At 36.2% G+C, this 24,813-nt stretch overlaps 1 pseudogene; it reads right to left on the reverse strand.

Moving 5' to 3' along the window:
* The window catches only part of LOC148775824 (histone-lysine N-methyltransferase SETMAR-like), a 65,202-nt pseudogene extending 44,347 nt beyond the window's left edge, over positions 1-20,855 (reverse strand).
* Positions 20,856-24,813: the final 3,958 nt, after the last annotated feature.

Here is a 24,813-nt window from a genome sequence, read left to right on the forward strand (position 1 = left end):
AGACACTCTACATCATGAAACTTCACTTCTATTTTGTGCTACAAACCCATGCATGACAGAACACCTTCACTCCACACCGTCACTCATAGATCCAGGCTAACAACATGATCCCATCCTGGAGATACACCTCCGGAAACATGAAGTCTTTGCTAAAGCAATAACATAGAAAGGAAATGCAGAATTGTGCATGTTTTTTTTTTTTCTGCAGTCAAAGCACAAAAGTGACACACTTCATTTTGATCACAGTTCAGTGGACATAATAGTCACATCATCTTGCCTAATGCCAGGGGGCGCTGAATACATAATGGTGCAGATACAACTGTTGGTGAGTGTTTCCTTCTGCCACATTCCTGTGGTACCTGTTCATAGATTCTTATAACAATCCAGTCTTGGAAAAGGTAGTAAAATTTATGAGAAGAGAGGGAGAGAAAACAAAGACCTTTTATTTCTGTCTTTCCCATAAGCAAACTGCCCTTCATTTGAGATTCAAATTCTAAGTCCCCTGTTTCTCAATCACTCTGTCTGTCTGTCTATCTATCTAAAGAGGATAACAAGCAGAGCAGGACATTTTGTATAGCAATTTCATATCTGTTGAATTGCATATAGAATGTGAAAAGAAATATAAACATAATAATTAAATGAAATAAAAATTTAAAAGTAATACATCATCCTACTTTGTCAACAAGATTTTTCTGACTCTGCGGTGTGGTATCTAACTTTGCTTTTTAAACACAAAAGAGAGCATATTGGCTGATAGTATTGAAAAGCTCAGGCATCAGCTGCGTTGACCTGAGGCTCTGTTGTGCCCTGTTGCTCTAATAATGATGTCAGTACCTGGGTTCTCTTTTTAATTTCCCACTTCTAAATCAACTCTGCTCTATTGGAGATTTCTTTCTAGGAAAGTTCTTGTCACTAAGGTTCCTTGGTCATCTCTACTCCCTATCTGCTGATTAAAAGTGAGGTTATGAGGAGGAATATATTAGCAGCTTCAGGCAGTATCTAGAAAAAGGTAGAGCACTTAGTTAAACATTTCCTAAGTTTTGGTTATTCTATCTTTGATGTTCCAGCAAGAGGCTGGAAGGAAAATTTCATTACTGTGGCTTGAATCAGATGCTCAAATCTTAACTAGTCAGTGTGATTAGTAGATAAAATACTGTGAATGGCCAGGCCTACATCATTTGTCCACACTTGCAGAAGGAAGGGATGTGTTTGTGGTCAGCTCTATCTGACATCCTTGGATTGATTGTTGGGGAGGGGGTCTCCTTGAAGGGGAAAGGGACCCTGGGAAGACAAAATAAACAAATTGCCTATCCTGCTTGGTATACTCCAAACATTAGCATATTCATTTGGCGTTGTGCATTTGCATATATCAGGTATACTGATAAAATCTCATTTTCACTTAAGATATAATTTCTTTCAACATTTCATACATCATTCAAAATTAACAATTATAATAGAGAAAAATAGAGTGAATATAGGCTACTTAAATTTTTAAGTGTTGGAGGAGTAGAATTTTCCTTCTGACATAAAAGTAAGTATTTTTATGTCTTTGATAGTTAATTATTTAATCAAACTATAACTTTTTTATTTGCATAGATGAAACTTTATTGTTTCCCCCAAATGCCAACATTTACATTGCAGTAAAATGTATTAAGTACATTAAGTACTGTCAATGCTTTTGCCCTGCTCTTGCTGTGTTTTAACTTAGGTTTAAAAGTGCATAAGCCATTGGTTGTTGAAAAACATATATTTCCAGGTGTACAGTATGATCTCAATATTTATTTTTATAAATAAGTCATATTAATGTGATTATTACCTTTTAAGTGGTCTACTACATGGAAAAGAATAGGTTAATTGACTAGGTGTTCTTAAGTGTTCAGTTCAGTTCAGTCGCTCAGTCATGTCCGACTCTTTGCGACCCCATGAATCACAGCACGCCAGGCCTCCCTGTCCATCACCAACTCCCGGAGTTCACTCAAACTCATGTCCATCGAGCTGGTGATGCCATCCAGCCATCTCATTCTCTGTCGTCCCCTTCTCCTCCTGCCTGCAATCCCTCCCAGCTTCAGAGTCTTTTCCAGTGAGTCTTAAGTGTTAGATTTGTAAATTCATCAGGAAATTGAATAGTTTGGTTCAAATCTAATTAAATTAGATTTGGGGCATCTGTATGTTTGTTACAGCAATCTGCTATGTTATTACCTTATGATCAATTATATTAAAAAATAATACTACAAACATCATACCAGATTGCATTTTTCAAAAATCCTAAACATATACACTTGCATTTAAATTACTAATCTCCAGTAATTATGTTTTTAATCATTTTATTCTTAAAGATTTTCTCAGATCTATAATGATCTCAAAATATCTCTGGAAAATGTCTGAAATATGTTACTTTTCATAAAGCAAGCACTGTTACAGTATTTTCACTCCAAAAAATCATCTTGAATTAAAATTTGATTCATTTTACAATTTAAACCACCCAAAATTTTCCTATACTGGCAACCAATATCAGAGGAAATTTCCTTGAATTCTAAGTGAGTTCTTGATTTCAAGTGAATTTGTACAACTTATTTTAAAGCATTTATGATTTCTGGTTTAACAGCTGTTTTAATCATTTCCATATAAACTGTTATTTGTATCTTAATGTTAAGCTTCTAGTTGTCCTTTTTTTACTATACTATCTCACATCCATATTCTAATATTTATATAACAGTCTTTCTTCAGCCTCCTCACTACCAACATCTTTTCATTCCATTACAATAATCTTTTTACTATTTTTATTACCAAAAAATTGCTCTATATGCCAATATTCTGATATCATTATTGCTCAGAAAGACAGTTCTCCATTGGCCAAGACTTAAGGTTTGTGGAGGTAAATAAATTCTGCCCCCACATTCACAAACTGTTCTTTTTTACCAGAAGAAGTTCCAGTTAATTTTATCTTTCTACTATACTGAAGAATAGCTGTAATAAATTTTCATTTATGAATTGGAACAGTCCTGAACCATGACCCATCTGAGAGTTTCCATCTCTCATTTCTATTTTCTGTGACAGTATGCTTGGTGCCAGAGGAGAACTTTCAAAATAATTCTGTCATGTGAAAACTGCTGTGTGGTTCTCACAGAGAGAACTCTCCTAGCATCAGATTTATGCAACAAAACACACAACAGAAACCTGGTCATTTCTGTAAGATGGTACATGTGGATTTGGAATCAAGCCTTCAGATTTTGTGTTTATACTTGGGGTCATAAAATTTCATAAAAATGGCCGTAGTTATCAAGAACAACTACAACAAAAACGAATCTTTAAATAACATTTTTAGGTATAGTGGATTTTTGTATCTGGCCATGGAATACTAACAGTAAACCTGTAGAAAGTGTAAATATTATCAGGCTCAAGGTTAAGGATATATATATATAAACACACAAATCAAGAAGCCAAGCCCCAAAACTATTTTGTACAACCCAATTTATTATTTAACATTGATAAAATGAGCATCCCCACCCCCCACTTTCAACACTATTTAACCTGGAGTTGAAAGGATTTAAACAGAAATCTAAAACCTCTCCTTAGTGATTTAGATTTTTTCCCTCTTTAGCAACCAAAAAATAGAGTAGGATTTTGTGGAAAGTTGAAGGGGATGTATCAGGGATTCAGGGCTACTCTACAGCTGCTGTTAACCAAGTCTGTGGAGGTAATCTGAAAACTAGATCCTCCAGACTAGTATCAGGTATATGTTAAACCTCAGTTTTAATTTACAGCCGGTAATTTAGTTTCCTTGGCAGCAATTCATAAATCCCCATTTCATCCCACCACCGCTGCATGATAATGGTGCTTTATCCAGAGCAGCTTCTATCACCACTAAGCCTGCTTCTCAAGCCACGGTGGCTTCCGCTTAGAGAATCCCACCCAATGCCAGTTTTAACAAATGCATAGCCTTATTGAAAATGTGCCGGTGTGTCTCACATTGTTATGCAGGTCCATGGTCATTAAAATTTTATCACGTAAACCCTGCTGTCTGCACAGAAGAGGAATTGAAAATATTGGCAAGGGATGATCACACATTTTATCGGAATCTCCTAAAAGAGAAAACCAACATGTTTAGAGCAGGAAGGAACAAAAATAACATTGCCATTAAGTTAAATATAACAAAATGTCAGAAACCTCTGAAATTGACATTTATCTCTGCTGTTCATTTTCACATTTCCCTTGAATGTCTCAGTTTCCCAAAGTTGCATGACAGTTTGATACAGTTGCAACGATATCATTTTCATAGCTTTCTCTTAGAAGCTGGTGTTAATCAAAGGAGGCCCCTGAGACCTAAAGGCAGCACACTGTTGATTACAGTGTTGACTTACCAAAAAATTGAGAGATTAGTAGGTTTAGTGCTTTATGTAGGAGTAGAGATTTGAATGGCTGGACACTTGATTTGGGGAATTGGAATTTAGCTTAGATATCTGAACATGATCAGTGAATATGATAAAATATGAAAAAGGAAGGCAGATAAAATATGAAACAGTGGGGCAAAACCAATCTCGCAAAATACCTACAACATTTTTGTGAAAGTCACATGCTTTCCCCTCCAAAATAGTTTTCCTTACTGTTGTGTCTGAATACATTTTGTTTATAGTGAGGTGTGGCATTTATGCTTTTCCTTTTCCTGTTTAGAACAGATGGTGACTTTCCTAATTGTGCTTTTCCAATTTCCATGAATAGCATGAGTAATCACTTTGAACATCTATCAGAGCTTTGAAAATATATCAATTGTTCTAATTTGTCATATTTTAACATTTTATTGTTTGAAACAGTTTAATGATTTATTTCTATAGGTTTTCAAGGTTAAAATCAGAATGTGGTCAGATAAATTTTAAGCAGATGAGAAAATCAACCAAGAATAAATGTTTGATTGTGTGCTAAATTCCTAAATATTTGTATTTATATTATTTTGTACATATATATTATTTTGTACATATACAGGGCTTCCCAGGTGGCTTGGTGGGTAAAGAATCTGCCTGAAATGCAGGAGATACAGGAGATGTAGGTCTGATTCCTGGGTTGGGAAGATCCCCTGGAGGAGGTCATGGCAACCCACTCCAGTATTCTTGCCTGGAGAATCCCATGGACAGAGGAACACAGTGGGGTGGGGGCTTGAGTCCTTAGGGTCGCAGAGTCAGACACGACTGAAGCAACTGAGCACTCATGCACGCATATATAAGACAACAGCTCTCAACCATTATAACCTGACTCTGAGTAGTGCTATACTAATAGTTACAAATTTGCTCTGATATATCTTTTCCTCTTCAGTCTTTGGAGATTGTGAAGACAAATTTGTTAGGGAGATTTCTTGACTTCAAGCAACGTTAATTAATACATGCTCAAATTTACCTTAGGCACCTTCTTATAATTACCATCTATTTTTTTCTTAACAAACCAAAAATTAATATATAATTTAATTTTCATAATATAATTTTAACATCTAGTTTAAGTTTTAGGAATATATCTTACATATTTATTTGAGGCAGTTTTTCTTTATTTTGAAGTTCAATTTCTAAGTTTCTTTTTAAAAGATTCAAAAATTAAGAGAGGCATGAGGTTGCAATGAACAGTTCCAAGTGTTCACTTAAGAAATTGGAAACTGTACATTAATTCTATGAACATAATTCAGCCATCATGTGAATTCTGAATAAATACAATGGAAAATTGAAGTAGGGATTATATCTATTAATTATATGCATATAAATGTGTGTTAATACACCTTGATAGGACATTTTGGAAATAGACACTGTACATGACATGAACACTTTAGACTGTACCTGCCTGCCACTGTATTCCATGGCATACCTCTGGTGTGAAATCTATTTGTGAAACAACTGAGCAAATTTTTCAGCTTGGAGCTTCAAAAATGTCATGAAGAAATGAACAAATTATTTGATAATCATTGAACCTGCACTTTTTCTCTATAAGCATTGTAAGATATGCATGTGCAGATAAATAAATATGCATATGTGTATGTGTGCGTGTCAGTCGCTCAATCATGTCCAACTTGATGTGACCCCATGGATTATGGCCCACAAGACTCGTCTGTCCATGGAATTCTCCAAGCAAGAATACTGTAGTGAGTTGTCATTCCCTTTGCTAGTGTATCTTCCTGACCGAAGGATTGAACTAGGGTCTCTTGCACTGAAGGCAAATTCTTCACCATCTGAGTCACCAGGAGACAGAAATATACACATATGCAAATGTATTTTATATAAAACCAACAGATTGCAGTATTTCAAGGCCACTATATTCATTATGTAGTCATATAATTCTTTTCTGGAGGAATGAAATATTATTCTAAGATTGACTAAGACAGTAAAACAAATTGTCTAAACTTTCAGCAATGAGATATCCCTGAAATTACATGCATTAAGTCATACTTTGAATAGTTTAAACTGTTTTGAACAGAAAAAAATTTTAGGAAGTGGAAGAATATTCTGGTATGAAAAATTTAGACCTAAACAATGTCACAGTATATTTTTCAGGAGGAAAAAGTTTACTATATTTATTTCTTCAGGGTTGGTTCTACCATATATCTATGGTAACAGAAGGTAGCCCAAGTAGAACACAGGTATGTATTTTACAGTGTCCATTGGTTTGTGTTTTTATTTCTCTTTCTTTAACTGAGCAAGCTAGAAATCATTAGTAAAATCTCATTTCACCAATAATGAAGATTTTGGTATGAATATCATGTTATTGCTGCTGTTATTCAGCTGCTAAGTCATGTCTGACTCCTTTTGACCCCGTGGATGGCAGCACGCCAGGCTTTCCTGTCCTTCACTATCTCCCAGAGTTTGCTCTGGTTCATATCCATTGAATTGGTGATGCTATTTAACCATCTCATCCTCTGCTGCCTTCTTCTCCTTTTGCCTTCAGTCTTTCCCAGCATCAAGGTCTTTTCCAATACGTCAGCTTCGCATCAGGTGGCCAAAATATTGGTGCTTCAGTTTCAGCATCAATCTTTCCAATGAATATTCAGGGTTGATTTCCTTTAGGATTTACTGGTTTGATCTCCTTGCAGTCGAAAGGACTCTCAGGAGTCTTCTCCAACACCGCATTTCAAAAGCATCAATTCTTCAGCACTCAGCCTTCTTTATGGTCCAACTCTCACATCCTTAAATGACTACTGGAAAATCCATAGCTTTGACTATACAGGAAAAAAAAGTAAAGTGATGTCTTTGCTTTTTAGTACACTGCTAGGCTTGTCATAGCTTTCCAAGGAGGAAGTATCTTTAAATTTCATGGCTGCAGTTACCACCTGCAGTGATTTTTAAGTCCAGGAAAATAGAATCTGTCACTGCTTCAACTTTTTCCCCATCTATTTGCCATGAAGAGATTGTGATTTTTTGAATAAGTTTTAAGCCAGCTTTTTCACTCTCCTCTTTCACGTTCATCAAGAGGCTTTTTAGTTACTCTTTGATTCATGCCATTAGAGTGGTATCATCTACATATCTGAGGCTGTTGATATTTCTCCCAGCAATCTTGACTCCAGCTTGTGATTCATCTAGCCAGGCATTTCTCATGATGTACTCTGCATATAAGTTAAATAAGCAAGATGACAATATACAACCTGGTTGTACTCCTTTTCCAAATTTAAACTAAATAGGTGTTCCATGTAATGTTCCAGCTGTCATAAACAGGATCAGTATACTGAAAATGTGATGAATTGACCTTAGATTATTAGATATGCATGCTATTGCTGAGGCTGAAACTTCAATACTTTGGCCACCTCATGCGAAGAGTTGACTCATTGGAAAAGACCCTGATGCTGGGAGGGATTGGGAGCAGGAGGAGAAGGGGACGACAGAGAATGAGATGGCGTCACCGACTCGATGCACATGAGTTTGGGTGAACTCCAGGAGTTGGTGATGAACAGGGAGGCCTGGCGTGCTGCGATTCATGGGGTTGCAGTGTCATACACGACTAAGCGACTGAACTGAACTGATGATATTGTTTACAGTTCAAATAATATGTAACATGCTTAAGTGTATATCACAGTCCATTTTGTTTATGAAAATTAAAATAAGACACCACCCTTTTCAAATTTGTAAGTTGTAATAGTGGTTTCTTATGTAAACAAATTGAGTCTAAATTTCTTTCTAATCCTTGCTGTCTTCAGTGAATAGATGTCTCATTTATTGTTTTGTTTATCAGTGAATTGAAATGCACATTAAGTGTTCTAAAGATATTGAATGTCTTGTTTCACAGACTGTCTGGGAATGATTTTCAGTATAAGAAGACTCAATCACATATTCCTTAAGCAATAAAGACATTTAATAACCTCATATTACAGAAATCAGAGAGGGAATCAGTTCCAAGGATCAGTGATTCAGTGATGTGAAGGGTAGAAGTTTCAAAATTCTCTTGTCCTCTCTTTTATATCACAAGATGCCTGCCACAGCACTGATTTCCATGGCCTCTTACTCTTGTTCCAGGCAGAAAGACATTCTTTAAATCATACGCCCTCATTAGCAAACCCTTATGTATAACCCCAACATCTATCTTCTCACAGCTTGGATAGCAAAATTTTTTCCTGGTAATGTTTCATTTTTTTTTTCTTTCAGTCTTTTACTGACTTTCAGTCTTTTAGTTCATCTGTGACAGATGAACTCAGCCCCTCTTTATATTCAAAAAAACACTTCCTAAACATTGAGTTAGTTCCATTTACTTCCCTCCCTGTTTATTATTACTTTTCCATTGCTTATATGGTGCTATCATTTACATGAACATTAATTTTTCATTGCAGTCACCCATAGCTTTAATGTGGAAAATATTTCATTATCCTGCTTTAAAATTAAAAATATAGATGTACTATAATAAAGATTCACAACAAAAACAGAGCAAAAGAGACATTTTAATTCTCATTGATATGAAGGTGACCATTATAGCCTCCTTACTTGTACATTTATGTAGAAGGATGACGGAAAAAAAAAAAAAAAGGACAGAAAGTCAAGGTAGGATGTCCAGGTTGTATTCCAAGGATTTCTTCAGACCTATTAAAAATTGTTTTCAAACAATTTAGAAGGGAACTTAGCAAACAGACTAAAAATGTGGGCCAGTGCTAGATTTCTGTGACTAACATTTTGCAAACTATAGAAACCATTCTGGTAGATCTACAACTAATAACTGATTTGATTGCTTCAAAACAATACAGGTTACTATGCTTAGAAGGCAAGCTCTTCAAACCGTTACTCAGCAACTTGCCTGGAATAGCATCAATCCTCTTATATGTATTAAAAATTAATTCTTAAACTGTGCACCCTTTATGCAATATAACTAATGGTACTTATGCTTTCACAGTTTTAACTCAAACTGAAAAAATAGCATGGACATTTGTCCAAATAGTCTTATAATGAGTCTCATTAAAATTGTGTTTAAAAAAGCATGTAATAACTTCCTAGTTTTAAATTTTAATCTTAGGACAAAGGAGACCATTTTCTTTTTTAATATTCAACAGGATTTTTGCATGCACACAACAATTTTATACTTCTCTACACTGGAAATGTTTACTTCTTATATATTTTTTATTAAAACTGGCAGTTTAATTTTAAAAACTGTCAGGGAACATTTAATTTTAAGGAATCCTATATGTTGGTTTTTGTTTCTCAAGGGCCTTATGTTCCTCATCAGTTCCTGGAAAACAGGAATGAGCAGAGCTGCACGCGGTTCTCAGGACTGAGGTCATGAGACGGAACATGTTCATGGATTCCTTTCAGTAACCTTTTACTTTTCTGTAAAACTACTTAGTCCTGTTCCTATTTCCAGCACACGGGCTGTCTTCTGGCCCTGCGATGACTGTTATTCCCCTAGTTACTGTTGTTATGTGTTTGGTTTCGGTGTCTTGCTCAACTTTATTTTTCTGCCTAAAGCTTCCTTGTATAACCATATATAAGCACACTTCACCATAATTAAAACACCCTTGTTCTACTAGAGATGGGTCCCCTGCGTCCTTCTTTTCTTTGCCTTCTTTTCGTCGACTCCTGCCCCAGGTTCCGGTCTGTTAAGAAGATCGTAACAAAAAGCCATTTAGCAATTGTCTTCACATCTACAATCTATGAGTGCTGGCTTTTCTAACAACTTCCACTGGAAGCCCAATGGCTAATTGCAAAATTCTTGCCGACACAAGTACACCTGTGGTGTCTGTAGAATTGCTTTTCTTATTAAAACGTTTGTGAACACTTGTTTTGAAATTATTTTTTCCCCTATTTATCATTGGCAAGTTTCTGCAAGATGATATGACATCTTAGTAAAAGACTGGAAGAGCTGTGTCTCTTTGAAAAGCAAAGTTTCCAAAAGTAGCTTCTCTTAGCTCTGTAATAATAAATCAACAACAATATAAACATTGTTTATTCTCAATAAACTGGCAAGTAAAATATTTCAGATATAAATAATAGAAAAAAATTTATAAATAATTAAAAATCTAATGTTTTGCAAAATTATATTTAAACATAGAATAACAAGGTATTTTGGAGGGTACAAGTATTACTTGCTTTTACAGGTCAGAAGAGTTAAAAGTTTGGGAAGAAATTATTACTGTAAGTGCAGAAAATATGGATTATTTTTAACTTCAGAAAAGGCAAAAAGATAGGACACTGAAAGATGAACTCCCCAGGTTGGTAGATGCCCAATGTGCTACTGGAGAAGAGTGGAGAAATAACTCCAGAAAGAATGAAAAGACTGAGCCAGAGCAAAAACAATACCCAGTTGTGGATGTGACTGGTGATGGAAGGAAAATCCGATGCTGTAAAGAGCATAGGAACCTGGAATGTTAGGTCCATGAATCAGGGCAAATTGGAAGTGGTCAAACAGGAGATGGCAAGAGTGAACGTCTACATTCTAGGAATTAATGAACTAAAATGGACTGGAATGGGTGAAGTTAACTCAGATGACCATTGTATCTACTACTATGGGCAGAAATCCCTTTGAAGAAATGGAGTAGCCATCATAGTCAACAAAAGAGTCCAAAATGCAGTACTTGGATGCAATCTCAAAAATGACAGAATGATCTCTTACTTGTTTCCAAGGCAAGCCAATCAGTATCATGGTAATCCAAGTGTATGCCCCGACCAGTAACACAGAAGAAGCTGAGGTTGAATGGTTCTATGAGGACCTACAAGACCTTTTACAACTAACGCCCAAAAAAGATGTCCTTTTAATTTGGCCTTGGAGTACAGAATGAAGCAGGGCAAAGGATAATAGAGTTTTGCCAAGAGAACACACTGGTCATAGCAAACACCCTCTCACAACAACACAAGAGAAGACTCTACACATGGACATCACCAGATGGCCAACACCGAAATCAGATTGATTATATTCTTTGCAGCCAAAGATGGAAAATTTCTATAAAATCAGCAGAAAATTAAAAAAAAAAAAAGACTGGGAGCTGACTGTGGCTCAGATCATGAACACCTTACTGCAAAATTCAGACTTAAATTGAAGAAAGTAGTGAAAACCACTAGACCATTCAGGTATGACCTAAATCAAATCCCTTATGATTATACAGTAGAAGTGAGCAATAGATTTAAGGGACTAGAATTGATAGACACAGTGCCTGATGAACTATGGACAGAGGTTCATGACATTGTACAGGAGACAGGGATCAAGACCATCCCCAAGGAAAAGAAATGCAAAAAGGCAAAATGGTTGTCTTAGGAGGCCTTTCAAATAGCTGGGAAAAGATGTGAAAAGCAAAGGAGAGAAGGAAAGACATACCCATTTGAATGCAGAGTTCCAAAGAATAGCAAGGAGAGATAAGAAAGCTTTCCTCAACAATCAATGCAAATAAATAGAAGAAATCAATAGAATGGGAAAGACTAGAGATATTTTCAAGAAAATTAGAGGTACCAAAGGAACATTTCATGGAAAGATGGGCTCAATAAAGGACAGAAATCCTATGGACCTAACAGAAGAAGAAGATATTAGGAAGAGGTGGCAAGAATACACAGAACTATACAAAAAAGATCTTCATGATCCAGATAATCACAATGGTGTGATCATTCACTTAGAGTCAGACATTCTGGAATGTGAAGTCAAGTCGGCCTTAGGAAGGAAGCATCACTACAAACAAAGGTAGTGGAGGTGATGGAATTCCAGTTGAACTATTGCAGATCCTAAAAGATGATGCTGTGAAAGTGCTGCATTCAATATGCCAGCAAATTTGGAAAACTCACCGGTAGCCACAGGATTGGAAAAGGTCGGCTTTCATTCCAATCCCTAAGAAAAGCAATGACAAAGAATGCTCAAACTACTGCACATATGCACTCATCTCACAACTTAGTAAAGAAATGCTCAAAATTCTCCAAGCCAGGGTTCAGCAATATGTGAACCGTGAACTTCCAGATGATCAAGCTGGTTTTAGAAAAGGTAGAGGAACCAGAGATCAAATTGCCAACATCCTCTGGTTCTACGAAAAAGCAGGAGAGTTCCAGAAAAATATCTGTTTCTGCTTTATGTACCATGCCAAAGCCTTTTACTGCGTGGATCACAATAAACTATGGAGAATTCTGAAAGAGACAGGAATACCAGACCATCTGACCTTCCTCTTAAGAAATATGTATGCAGGTCAGGAAGCAACAGTCAGAACTGGACATGGAACAACAGACTATTTCCAAATAGGAAAAGGACAGCGTCAGGCTGTATATTGTCACCCTGCTTATTTAACTTATATGCAGAGTACATCAAGAAAAATGCTGGGCTTGAAGAAGAAGCTGGATTCAAGTTTGCTGGGAGAAATATCAATAACCTCAGATATGTAGATGACACCACCTTTATGGCAGAAAGCTAAGAACTGAAGAGCCTCTTGATGAAAGTGAAAGAGGAAAGTCAAAAAGTTGGCTTAAAGCTCAACATTCAGAAAATTAAGATCATGGCATCTGGTCCCATCACTTCATGGCAAATAGATGGGGAAACAGTGGAAACAGTGGCTGACTGGTTTTTTGGGCTCCAACATCACTGCAGATGGTGACTGCAGCCATGAAATTAAAAGACGCTTACTCCTTGGAAGGAAAGTTATGACCAACCTAGACAGCATATTAAAAAGCAGAGACATTACTTTGTCAACAAAGGTCCATCTAGTCAAGGCTACTGTTTTTCCGTGGTCATGTATGGATGTGAGAGTTGGACTATAAAGAAAGTTGAGCACCGAAAAACTGATGCTTTTGAAGTGTGGTGTTGGAGAAGACTCTTGAGAGTCTCATGAACTGCAACACGATCCAACCAGTCCATCCTAAAGGAGAACAGTCCTGGGTATTCATTGGAAGGACTGATGTTGAAGCTGAAACTCCAATACTTTGGCCACCTGATGCGAGAACTGACTCATTTAAAAAGATCCTGATTGAGGGCAGGAGGAGAAGGGGATGACAGAGGATGAGATGGTTGGATGGCATCACTGACTCAGTGGACATGGGTTTGGGTGGTCTCCAGGAGTTGGTGATGGACAGGGAGTCCTGGCGTGCTGTGGTTCATGGGGTCACAAAGAGTCAGACAGGACTGAGTGACTGAACTGAACTGATACATACATATATTTTAAATTTCTGAAATAACTTGTTTTTTATCAATTTGCTCATTACACAAATTATGGGTGTTTCCAACTTTAGATTATACTGTGGTTTCATTATTGGCTCTTATCACCTGTTTTCAAAGTAGTTAATGGCTGAAAAAAAAAATAGAGGCAACATTACAGTTCTCTGAAAGTTTTACATAATGTTTCCTTTTTTTCCCCTTAAACTTGTTTATGCTTTGAATCCAAAGTTAGTGTGAGTCAGTAATTCTTTTTCTTTATTCTACTATCAAAATGTTAATTTTGAAATCATAGCATGTAATTTTAGGGCTAGTTATTCAAGTTTTCTGTATCAGTGTTACTAGGAGCTTGAAGGGATTACTGTGAGTGACTTGTTTAAATACAAAATAAGTAAACTTTAGGAGTTTTGGATTTTAGATTTTCTCATACCTGCTATTTTTTATTGTCAAAATTTTAAAAATTTGCTTCCTAAGTCAGATAGCACCTTTAATTAGCTATGGGGGAAGAAGGGAGGTAAACTTTAATGTACGGAGGGAGAGACCCTCAACCTTCAGGGTAAAGGCTCTAAGGAAATATGGAGAGCAAACTAATCTTTTCATAAAAAGTATTTTGGGCAGAAGACACCTAGATTCTGGCAGAAGTATCCTCAGTCTCAGTTGAAATAATATACTCTGGGAAACAAGGCTCAGTTCTATAGGCTCTTTGGAGCATTCTCAATTAGGGGAACAATTTTATGTCTTCCATTTTGCCCATTTGTGCTCATGGAAGATGTTCAGCTATTGGTCTAAAGTGACAGGTCCAGTGCAGGGTAGCCGGGACACTTCTACGCGTGAAAGACAACATATAGTCTCTTTCGGATAATAGGATCACTAAGCCAGCAAAAAAAGTGGCTGCCTGGAAAACTGCAAAGTTGGAGTTCCAATGCTTCTGTTCATTTTTACAATGATTTTGACAGGAAGAAAAATGGGCATGATTTGTTTCCAATTATTATTTATTAAACTGAGAAATTTACCTCGAAAGAATGAAAAAAATAATAATAAAAAAACAAACTGAAAGTCTTTGAGTTTGGGGGTTGAAAAATGAAGAGTAATGAGAGGTTGCATTAGGTGTGTATTATTATTTATGCTTAAATGTTCTCACCAGAATTGCAATGTGCTTTCCTGGTTGGAAAAAATGATGAATAAGCATAGTTCCATAATGCATATTGATCATTCAAAAGCACACTGAAAACTAAAAGGCAAAACAACTTAGTCAAGGCTCTTAAAACACATACAGGGAATTATGCCAATAAAGGAAGTTGCTTTCCAGGGAACATTGGGATATATTAGTTTTTGAATGAAGAGGTTAACCACTGAAGCACTTTTTTAGGAGGGCTAGAAAGACAGCAAATCTTGAAAATAAATAATTCTTCATGGTTGTGGACAGGCCTCCATGAGAGTCTACACAGGATATTTTCAATAAGTACATAATTAAAAGAGTGAAAATTTGCAGAAGACTGCATTTACATCCTTTTTAAGAAGCCGTTATATTTTTCTCATGCTTCTTACCTTGAACAGCTTTTCACATATAAATTCTATCTCAGGACAAATTGTAAGAAAACATTTTCTCTCCTTCTGTTCTTCTTTCCTGATAACAAAAAAATTCAAAATAAGTATTTTAGCAAAACTATGATTTCATGTCTTGACTTGATATTATGAGTTCCATTACAGCAGATCACTTTTTCACTTGTTTTTGCATAATCAGAGTTTAAGTCAAAATATTTATTGAGTAAATTAAGAAATTGATAAAAATAAATTAACAGATTTATTTATAATTACAGAATTCACATAAGCTATTTTTAGAACCTCATTTGGTTTCAGGCCGGCATGATTTTGCTAGAATTATCTCTCTGATATAATTCAACTCTAAGTTGAACTCTTACCTGAAGAAAGAATAAAACTCCTTGAAGATGCCAAAATACGTTTCAGTTCAGTTCAGTTCAGTTCAGTTGCTCAGTCGTGTCCAACTCTTTGCAACCCCATGAATTGCAGCATGCGAGGCCTCCCTGTCCATCACCAACTCTTGGGAGTTCACTCAAACTCATGTCCATTGAGTTAGTGATGCCATCCAGCCATCTCATCCTCTGTCGTCCCCTTCTCCTGCCCCCAGTCCCTCCCAGAATCAGGGTCTTTTCCAATAAGTCAACTCTTCGCATGAGGTGGCCAAAGTATTGCAGTTTCAGCTTTAGCATCAGTCCTTCCAATGAACACCCAGGACTGATCTCCTTTAGAATGGACTGGTTGGATCTCCTTGCAGTCCAAGGGACTCTCAAGAGTCTTCTCCAACACCACAGTTCAAAAGCATCAATTCTTCAGTGATCAGTTTTCTTCACAGTCCAACTCTCACATCCATACATGACTAGTCCTCACTTAAATGTACAATTAATCCATTAAAATTAAGTTGTCATTTATTATAAGGTATCAGTGTGTGTGTATTATAAATAGGGATTAAAATAACACATTTTTTTCAAAGCAGATAATAATAGGTACTATTAAGACATTCACAAGAAAAACATATTAAGAATGAAAGTATAAGAAAGGAAATTTATAGTCTTAAAGTGTTGAGTTAACGAACTTTTGCTGATTAAACACCTTTGTCTTTTTCTCTAAATTTAACACTTTTAAAAATAAATTTGTTCTATGTATATAGTGCTTTGTTTAACAAGATACAACCATCCATCTAGGGGACTTCCCTGGGGACCCAGCAATTGAGACTCTACACTTCCACTGTAAGGGGTTCTGGTTCAACAGATCCCTTGTTGGGGAACTAAGATCTTGCATGCCACAAGGCATGGCCAAAAAAAAAAAAAAAAAATTAATGCAAAAAAATCCATGATGAACAAAAGCTATCAAAAAAACATTTTTTAAGTGTAAGCATCTAGGATCTTAGCAGTGCCAAGTAGCATGTTTCATGATATGCAAGAAGATTGAGGGGTTGGTGGGGGGAGGGGAGAAAAATGGAAAGTTTCTGGGAGTGGAAATGAAAACAGAAAAGCCACATGTGATTAAACAAAAGATGGAGGTAGGTATTCAAGACAAATTCACCTGTTTCATCATTTTGCTCCACGTACACATTCTAGTAATACACTGCAGAAATAAAAATAAAGTTCTACTACCTGAAGAAACAGGAAAGAATCTTATAAATATGATATTGAATAAAAGAAGCCAATACCAGAGAAGTTTATTGTACAGTTCCATTTCCATAGAGATTTAAGAGAAAGCAAAATTAATTTATGATGTTAGAACTCAGGAAAAGTGGTTAGGTAAGTTGTTATAACTGGGAGAGGGGTCAAGAGAGCCTCTTGAAACATGTATATTATCATGTGTGAAACGAATCGCCAGTCCAGGTTTGATGCATAATACTGATAATATCCTAATTCTTGATCTAGCTCACAGGACAACAAACATTTTTTCTGTAAAGAGTCATATAATCTCTCTCAACTACTCAGCTCTGTTGTTCTTCTGCAAAGGCAACTATAGATAATATGCAAATAAATAGCCATTGTTGTGTAAAAAGAAAGAATTCATTCTATGTATATAGTTTTTTTCTTGCCTTAAAATTCATAACTATCATAAAATAAAATGTTACTTTTATAAAAGAAGATAACACAAAAGATTTTTAAAAGTAGGCAGAAAATCAGCTACACAGTGGTAACACTAATGTTATATAGTATTAGAGTACTGTACAATGTTATAGCAATATATTATATTAAAGTGTTATATATACACATATGTAGTAAAAGCACACACACACATACATATATATATGCATATTGTTTAAACTGTCTAGAAACTTTCAAAATGGATTTATTGAAGGGAATAAGATGCACATATTTAAAATGCAATTTGATAGGTTTTGAAATGTGGGTATACCTGTGACGCCATCACCACAGTCAAATAGTGGATCCCTCAAACACCAACTTTTGCATTCCAGTCCACTATGATGAAAAGGACATTGTTTTTTGGTGTTAGTTCTAGAAGGTCTTGTAGTCTTCATAGAACTGTTCAACTCCAGCTTCTTTGGCATTAGTGTTTGGGGCATAAACTTGGATTACTGTGATACCGGATGGTTTGCCTTGGAAACAGAACATCCTGTCATTTTTGAGACTGCACCCAAGTACTGCATTTCAGACTCTTGCATTGAAATGAGGGCTACTCCCTTTCTTCTAAGAGATTCTTGTCCATGGTAGTAGATATAACAGTCATCTGAATTAAATTTGCCCATTCCTGTCCATTACAAAGTGGGAATACAAAAGTAGGAAGTCAAGGGATACCTGGAGTAACCAGAAAGTTTGGCCTTGAAGTACAAAATAAAGCAGAACGAAGGCTAACAGAGTTTTGTGAAGAGAAGGCACTGGTAATAGCAAACACCCTTTTTTAACAACATAAATGACTCTACACTTGGACATCACCAGATGGTCAATACTGAAATCAGATTGAGTATATTCTTTGCAGCTAAAGAAGCTCTATACAGTCCGCAAAAACAAGACTGGTAGCTGACTGTGGCTCAGATCACAAACTCCTTATTGCATAATTCAGACTTAAATTGAAGAAAGTAGGGAAAACCATTAGGCCATTAAGGTCTAAATCAAATCCCTTATGATTATGTAAGCAATGTGTCCTAAGGCTCACTTGATATCTGGCTTTATTGAATCTATAGTCAAATAGATTCAAGGGATTCAATCTGATAGACAGTTACTGAAGAACTATGAATGGAGGTTTGTAATATTGTCCAGGAGGCAGTGCTCAAAACCATCCCTAAGAAAAAGAAATGCAAAAAAGACAAAATGATTGTCTAAGGGGGCCTTATGAATAACTGAGAAAAGAGAAGTGAAAGACAAAGAAGAAAAGGAAAGATATACCCATCTGAATGCAGAGTTCCAAAGAATAGCAAGGAGACATAAGGAAACCTTCCTAAGTGAACAATGCATAGAAATAGAAATAGAGGAAAAGAGTAGAATGGGAAAGACTAGAGATTTCCTCAAGAAAATTAGAGACACTAGGGATTATTTCATGCAAAGAGGGAGCAATAAAGGGCAGAATCATTATGGATCTAAGAAGCAGAAAATATTAATAAGAGGTGGCAAGAATACACAGAAGGACTATATAAAAAAAGATCTTAATGACCCAGATAACCATGATACTTTGATCATTCACCTAGAGCCAGACATCAAGTGGGCCTTAGGAAGCATTGCTACAAATAAAGCTAATGGAGGTAACGAAATACTAGTTGAGGTAGTTCAAATCCTAAAAGATGATGCTGTTATAGTGTTGCACTCAATATTCCAGCAAGTTTGGAAAGCTCAGCAGTAGCCACAGGACTGGAGAAGGTCAGTTTTCATTCTAATCCCAAAGAAGGGCGATGGCAAAGAATGTTAAACTACAGCACAATTGCACTCATGTAATGCTCATAATTCTCCAAGCTAGGCTTCAACAGTATGTGAACCGAGAACTTCCAGATGTTCAAGCTGGATTTAGAAAAGGCAGAGATCAGATTGCCAACATCTGTTGGATCATCAAGAAAGCAAGAGAATTCCAGAAAAAAGAACATTTGCTTATGCTTCATTGACTACACCGAAGTCTTTGACTATGTGGATCACAACAAAGTGTTGATAATTCTTAAAGAGGTGGGAATACCAGACCACATTACCTGCCTCCTTTGAAATCTGTATGATTGTTTCCCAAATGCCTTTTTAAGTTAATTTTTTTCCCCTGGCTGTTGGCTGCTGGTAGCCATGACAACAACCTGTGCTTAGACATTGTGAGTTCCTCTCCATCCAAGAGATTTAGAAAGCCTGGCAAGGTGCCAGGGATATGCGTTGATTCAGATCTTTTAGAGGGTCCATTTAGCTATCCAGTCTTTGATCCAAATTTAGAGTTCTTTGGCCTGTTTGCTTCCCCTCAGGCAAACTATCTTTCCTTTACTTGTTTCAAATTCTTGACTTGGATATTAGGTATTACTTCAAGTAACTGTTAAAATAAAAAAAAAAAATCACTTCAAATATGTCTTTATGTTCTTTCCTATTTCCTGGAAGTTGATTATGTTAGCATATAGACGATGCAGTTTTACTGTAGAATTTCTGGTGTGCCTTTTGAAATCGTGTTACAAAGGATGTTAATGTGATTGTTTTTTTAATGGGTAAAGGAAAGCAAATGGCAATTGGTGAAGAGAAAAAGGATAGTGGGACAGGAGTACCAATTTGGAACAGGTGTTAATCATTTTTGTCTAGATTAAGTAGTACAATTATAAACAGTCTTCTAAAATGAAGGCTCAAAAAGGCTGAAATAAAGGCTTTCCATGCGAGCTCCCCTAGTCCCCGTCCTAAAAGAGAAATGTTCACTGTAAAACAGAAGTTGCAAAGTGGTTAAGAGTGATTGGTTGGAAATAAGAGCCAAAAGACAGAACTGCATTGCAGTGATTGGCTTGATTTGGTGAATAAATTGCTATTTTCAGATTCAATTTGTATCAGTGGGCAAAACTCTGTACACCTGCAGACCCTGTCAGTATCAGGACAATGAAGCAGCCAATCTTAAATAATCCATTTCCCTTTCAACAATAATTGTACCCCCATTCCTGAAGCCTCAGCAGAGGAAAGAAGCCTTTGATATCTGATTAGCAAGCAATATTCTTTTCTATCACTAATGGAAAGAACACCACGGTGTGTACATTTAAAGAATATCTCAGGAAAGTCTGTCTCCTTGTTTTAAAAAGAGCCAAGGGTGTTGAATTGTTGGAAAGATTCATCTTTATTAAATGTGACTGAACACTGGAAGAGTAAGATACTGTTTTCTGCAAGAAAGTAAAGAAATCACATTTTGGTTATTTGCAATGCTCAGTGTAGCAGGTTGAGTTAAACTAGTGTTCATGGAAGTCATGCTTATTTCTTGGCTAAGGAGAAATGTAGCAAAGTTATTTCACAGCTTTTCACCATGGAAGGGGCAGGGTGTGGGGTGGAATACCCTAGTCTTCCTAAGCTCTGATTCAGGTCCCTAGTTAGAGACCTTGTCCATTCTAGCACTTGGAGGCTGGAGCAATTTTATGAAATGAAAACAATTTTTCATTTTGAGGTCATAATAGATGTGAATTAATTAATTCATAAATACTTTTTTCTAACTTTACATTTTGTGAATATTAACAAAAATGCAAGTGATATATTTCATGCATGTATATTGAAAGAAAGAAAAAAATTTACCTTTGAAAATGACATCATAATTACTATAAAAAGTGCCACCTCCACATGTTTTAGTACATCCATAGTAGCGTAAACAATTTTTAAACTCAGAGATATAAAAGGAGAAAATATGTGATTTATTTCAATGATACTTTTCTAGTATCAAAAACTTTTATGGGTACTTGAATAAAATAAAGCTAGACTACTTGTCAGTAAGTACACATTCAAGTATTTAATGATTCTTTTTCCTGTTATATTCATTTATTAAATATTTATTGAGTGTCTGCTACTCAGGCATTGTGCTAGGTGAAAGAAATAAAACTCTGAGTGATTCCTGCAGAAATCCACTTTATCTTCTAAAGAGGGCTTATAGGTAAAACGAAATAGTCTTCCTTGTCTGCTAGTAGCTGTGCGGTATAGCAGTATAACTTAAGCAGTTGCCACTTGGCATCTTGAGTTTGAAGCTTGACTAGGACTACTTTGGTTACCATAGGAGTGAATTGTACTTTGAATGACAAGAATTGGAAAGGGAGACAGACTTTGATAGAGGAATAGGTTTCTTTTATTTCATGTAAGCAAAGGGAAAAAAAGAGAATAGAAATGCCAAAATAATTTGCAGATATTTATGTAATGAAGACATTCACACTTAACTGTATACTTTGGTTGAACGCTCTAGTTTTGCCTCAGTTTTCTTCTACTCATCTTCATTGGTGTTTTAACTGAAGATGGAAATTTTGTATATTCAGATTTTGTGGCCTCAAAGCATTCCATACACCAAATAACATTTTTCCAAAGTCCCATATGATTCAGGTTAGCAGATGCCAGATACACAGTCCATTTGAAACCAAACACATTGCTACTAGTGTTATGATGATTCTATTCCCATTACTCTGCATATGATATTTTATAACAGGCTGGACTGATTTATTTGACCTCTTGTCAGATATTTGTTTATTGACTGAAATCTACATGGCATTTTTTCCCTGTGGGGGTTTGGCTAGTGTATAAAAGCAACATGCCAACTATATATTTTACTGTTTTGATCTTTCCAGCTGCTTTCTTGATGGACAGTCTGTTCCTGATTTTTGTCGTTGCTTTGCAGTCAGTCTGGGAAGAAGGGAATATCCGCATTTCAGCTCCCAATGTGGGGATACTTTTTCAGGAATATGAACCCTTCTGATCCATATTTTGTAATGTAATGGGTTATTTTAGTAATCCAGACAGATATAGATAATGCTTGTGGTTGCTATGGATTCAACAAAGCTTTACTTGAGCAGTGAATCCAAAAATAATTTTGTCTGTCAATGTACTTCACTCCTATTTAGCTGCAGCTTGTCAGTGGCTGGTGGGAAGGCAGGTGGCTGGATGCATTGACATTAGTCACACATGACATAACATAGTCAAACTGGGATAAGTGAATATCACACAACCAAATAAAAGCTTTTTTGTTGTTTTTCTGTATTTTTTCACAGATGGATTCTGCCTATAAGCAGTGCTTGACTTTTAGAAAAAAGAAACATGCGCTACACATAGATTAAAAAACAACAACATAACTTAGTACGTGTGCATTCTGAAATGTAAAATATAATAGACTCAAAGGCTTATTTGTATAAAATTAATAAAAAATATTTTTATTCAAACTTAAAAAATGGGTTCATAGCTAGCGAATTCTTAATTTGTAAATGATTTAGAGAGACTTCTAATAAGAAATTGTTAGATAAAAACCACCTTATCCAGCTACCATACATATCTAGGCACTTGTCTTTCTCAGTTAACTGTTATATGGACAAAACAGCTTTTTTTGTCCCTGGAGAGTGCCTGGTACTCCCCTTTGTTGACTCTGAAGTTTTGCTCTGTTCCCTCCAGGGTTCTCCTGAAGCTTCCTCTCTGCTCTCCAGATATTGTTTCTCTGTCTTCTCTAACCCTTCTCTAGTCTGCTGTAGCTTGCAGTTATCCTTCATCTCCTGAAGCATTTTGAATACGTCCTCTGGCCATGGTGATTTTCTGGCCCTGGGAACACACCAGTGAAAGAATACAAGAGCCTTCTGTCATGAGCTTACAGTCTTGAGGGAGATCCATAAAAGGCAAACATTACAATAGAAATATATACATAGTAAAAAGAAAGGACCTACTACCTGAAGGAAGGTGCTGGGAAAGCCCTCACAGTCATCAATTTGAACTGACATTTTCAAAAAGAGAAAATTCTCAGGTGAACTTTGTGAGGGAGGACATTTTAAGAAATGGATAAAACAGATGCCATGAAAAATGAGGATGTTCAAGGAGCAGTGCTCAATTTAGGACTGCTTAAAGGAAAAGTGAGAAACAAGCAAGGTAGGTGAGGATGGTTGTCATGATATTTGTGAAGTCATGAGATCAGGAATGTTCTACTTGACAAATAAGTTCAAACTTTATAATGGTTTCAAGTTAGGTGCAGGGGATGACATGGTTCATATTAAAATTTCAGAAAGAAAATTGAATTATCAGGATGCATTATTGAGTTTAGAGGCACAGAGACTAGTGTTTGTCACTCAGTCGTGTCTGACTCCGCAACCCCATGGACTGAAGCCTGCCAGGCTCGTCTGTCCGTGGGATTTCCCAGGCAAGAATACCATTACCCTTCTCCAGGGGAACTTCCCAACCTAGGGATCCAATCTGGGTCTCCCGCATTGCAGGTGGATTCTTTACCACCTGAGCCATCAGTGAAGAGGGGGCATTACAATACTGAAGTAAGGGATAAGAGAGGGCTGAGGTGTTTAGGAGAGAAGACTGTGCCTGGAGCTTGAAAATGTATAGAGAACGAAAAGAAGGAAGAGTCTAGAAGAGAGATGGCAAATTAAGCCCTGAATGCATCTCTTCTCACTTTGTACTCACAGTGCTAAACAATCAGAGTAATCATTCTAACTGGTGGCTCAGAGGTTAAAGCGTCTGCCTGCAATGTGGGAGACCCAGGTTCAATCCCTGGGTTAGGAAGATCCCCTGGAGAAGGAAATGGCAACCCACTCCAGTATTCTTGCCTGGAGAATCCCATTGACCGAGGAGCCTGGTAGGCTACAGAACACGGGGTTGCAAAGAGTCAGACACGACTGAGCGACTTCACTTTCACTTTCAAACCTAGTTGTAGCTCAAGAAAACACTTCTGAAAGCTACCTCCAATCATGAGAGGGATCAAATGAGGGGACATATATTTGCTACTTTTGACATAGGGTGATTCCTAGATTATCAAATTCACTGGGGAATCTCATGGGAGAATATGCTCAACTAAGTAACTCATTATTTGGCCATCACATTTATTGTCATGTCACATATCTTGTTTATTTATGTTCCTCTTGAAATGCTGTATGAATCTCTCATTTTTAATTAATTTTACCCATTTATGACTCTTTTTCTAACTAAATTGAAGGTTCATTTGAGACCCTGTAGGTGTTATTTACCAACATTAATTTTCTAGTTTCAAACACAATTTGCACATAATTAGCAATTAGTTTATGTTTGCTGAATGTATCTCTTAGCCATTTTGACTACCACAAGGCAATATCTACATAATGATGACACACAAAAACATATTTTGTGTCATTTCAGGTGAATTGTTTCAAATCAAACAAAATTTGGTAAAACAATAAACAGGGTAACAGAGAATTGGATTACTATTAATCAAAGGAAAGTATATAAATATATCTGGATTATCGAGCTGAGTTGTATATCTGTGGGTCTTTGAAGTTGGAATTTTCTCTCATCTATACCACTGGTTCTTAATTAATATACACTTTCTGGAGTAACAGTCTGAGGTTATTGGGTCTGTAATTTTCTCTGTGCACAGCAAAAGCTTTTAACATTAGTGCCCCTACTCTATTACTGATAAGCTCATTTGCAGTATAATTTTAATTATTCATAGACTATTCGTAGTAAGAATTTCTTAAATTCCTAAAGATTTTGTAATTTTTGTTTTGTGAAAAGTTGTTAAAGGCAGTCATTATTTTACATTTGGGACAAATTTAAATTCTAAAAACACCAATTCAGTAAAAATGTTTTAGCTGTGTATTGT

The sequence above is a fragment of the Moschus berezovskii genome, chromosome 13, assembly GCF_049115385.1.
Source record: "Moschus berezovskii isolate FMDL1 chromosome 13, NW_MosBer_1.0, whole genome shotgun sequence".
Lineage (NCBI taxonomy): Eukaryota > Metazoa > Chordata > Mammalia > Artiodactyla > Moschidae > Moschus > Moschus berezovskii.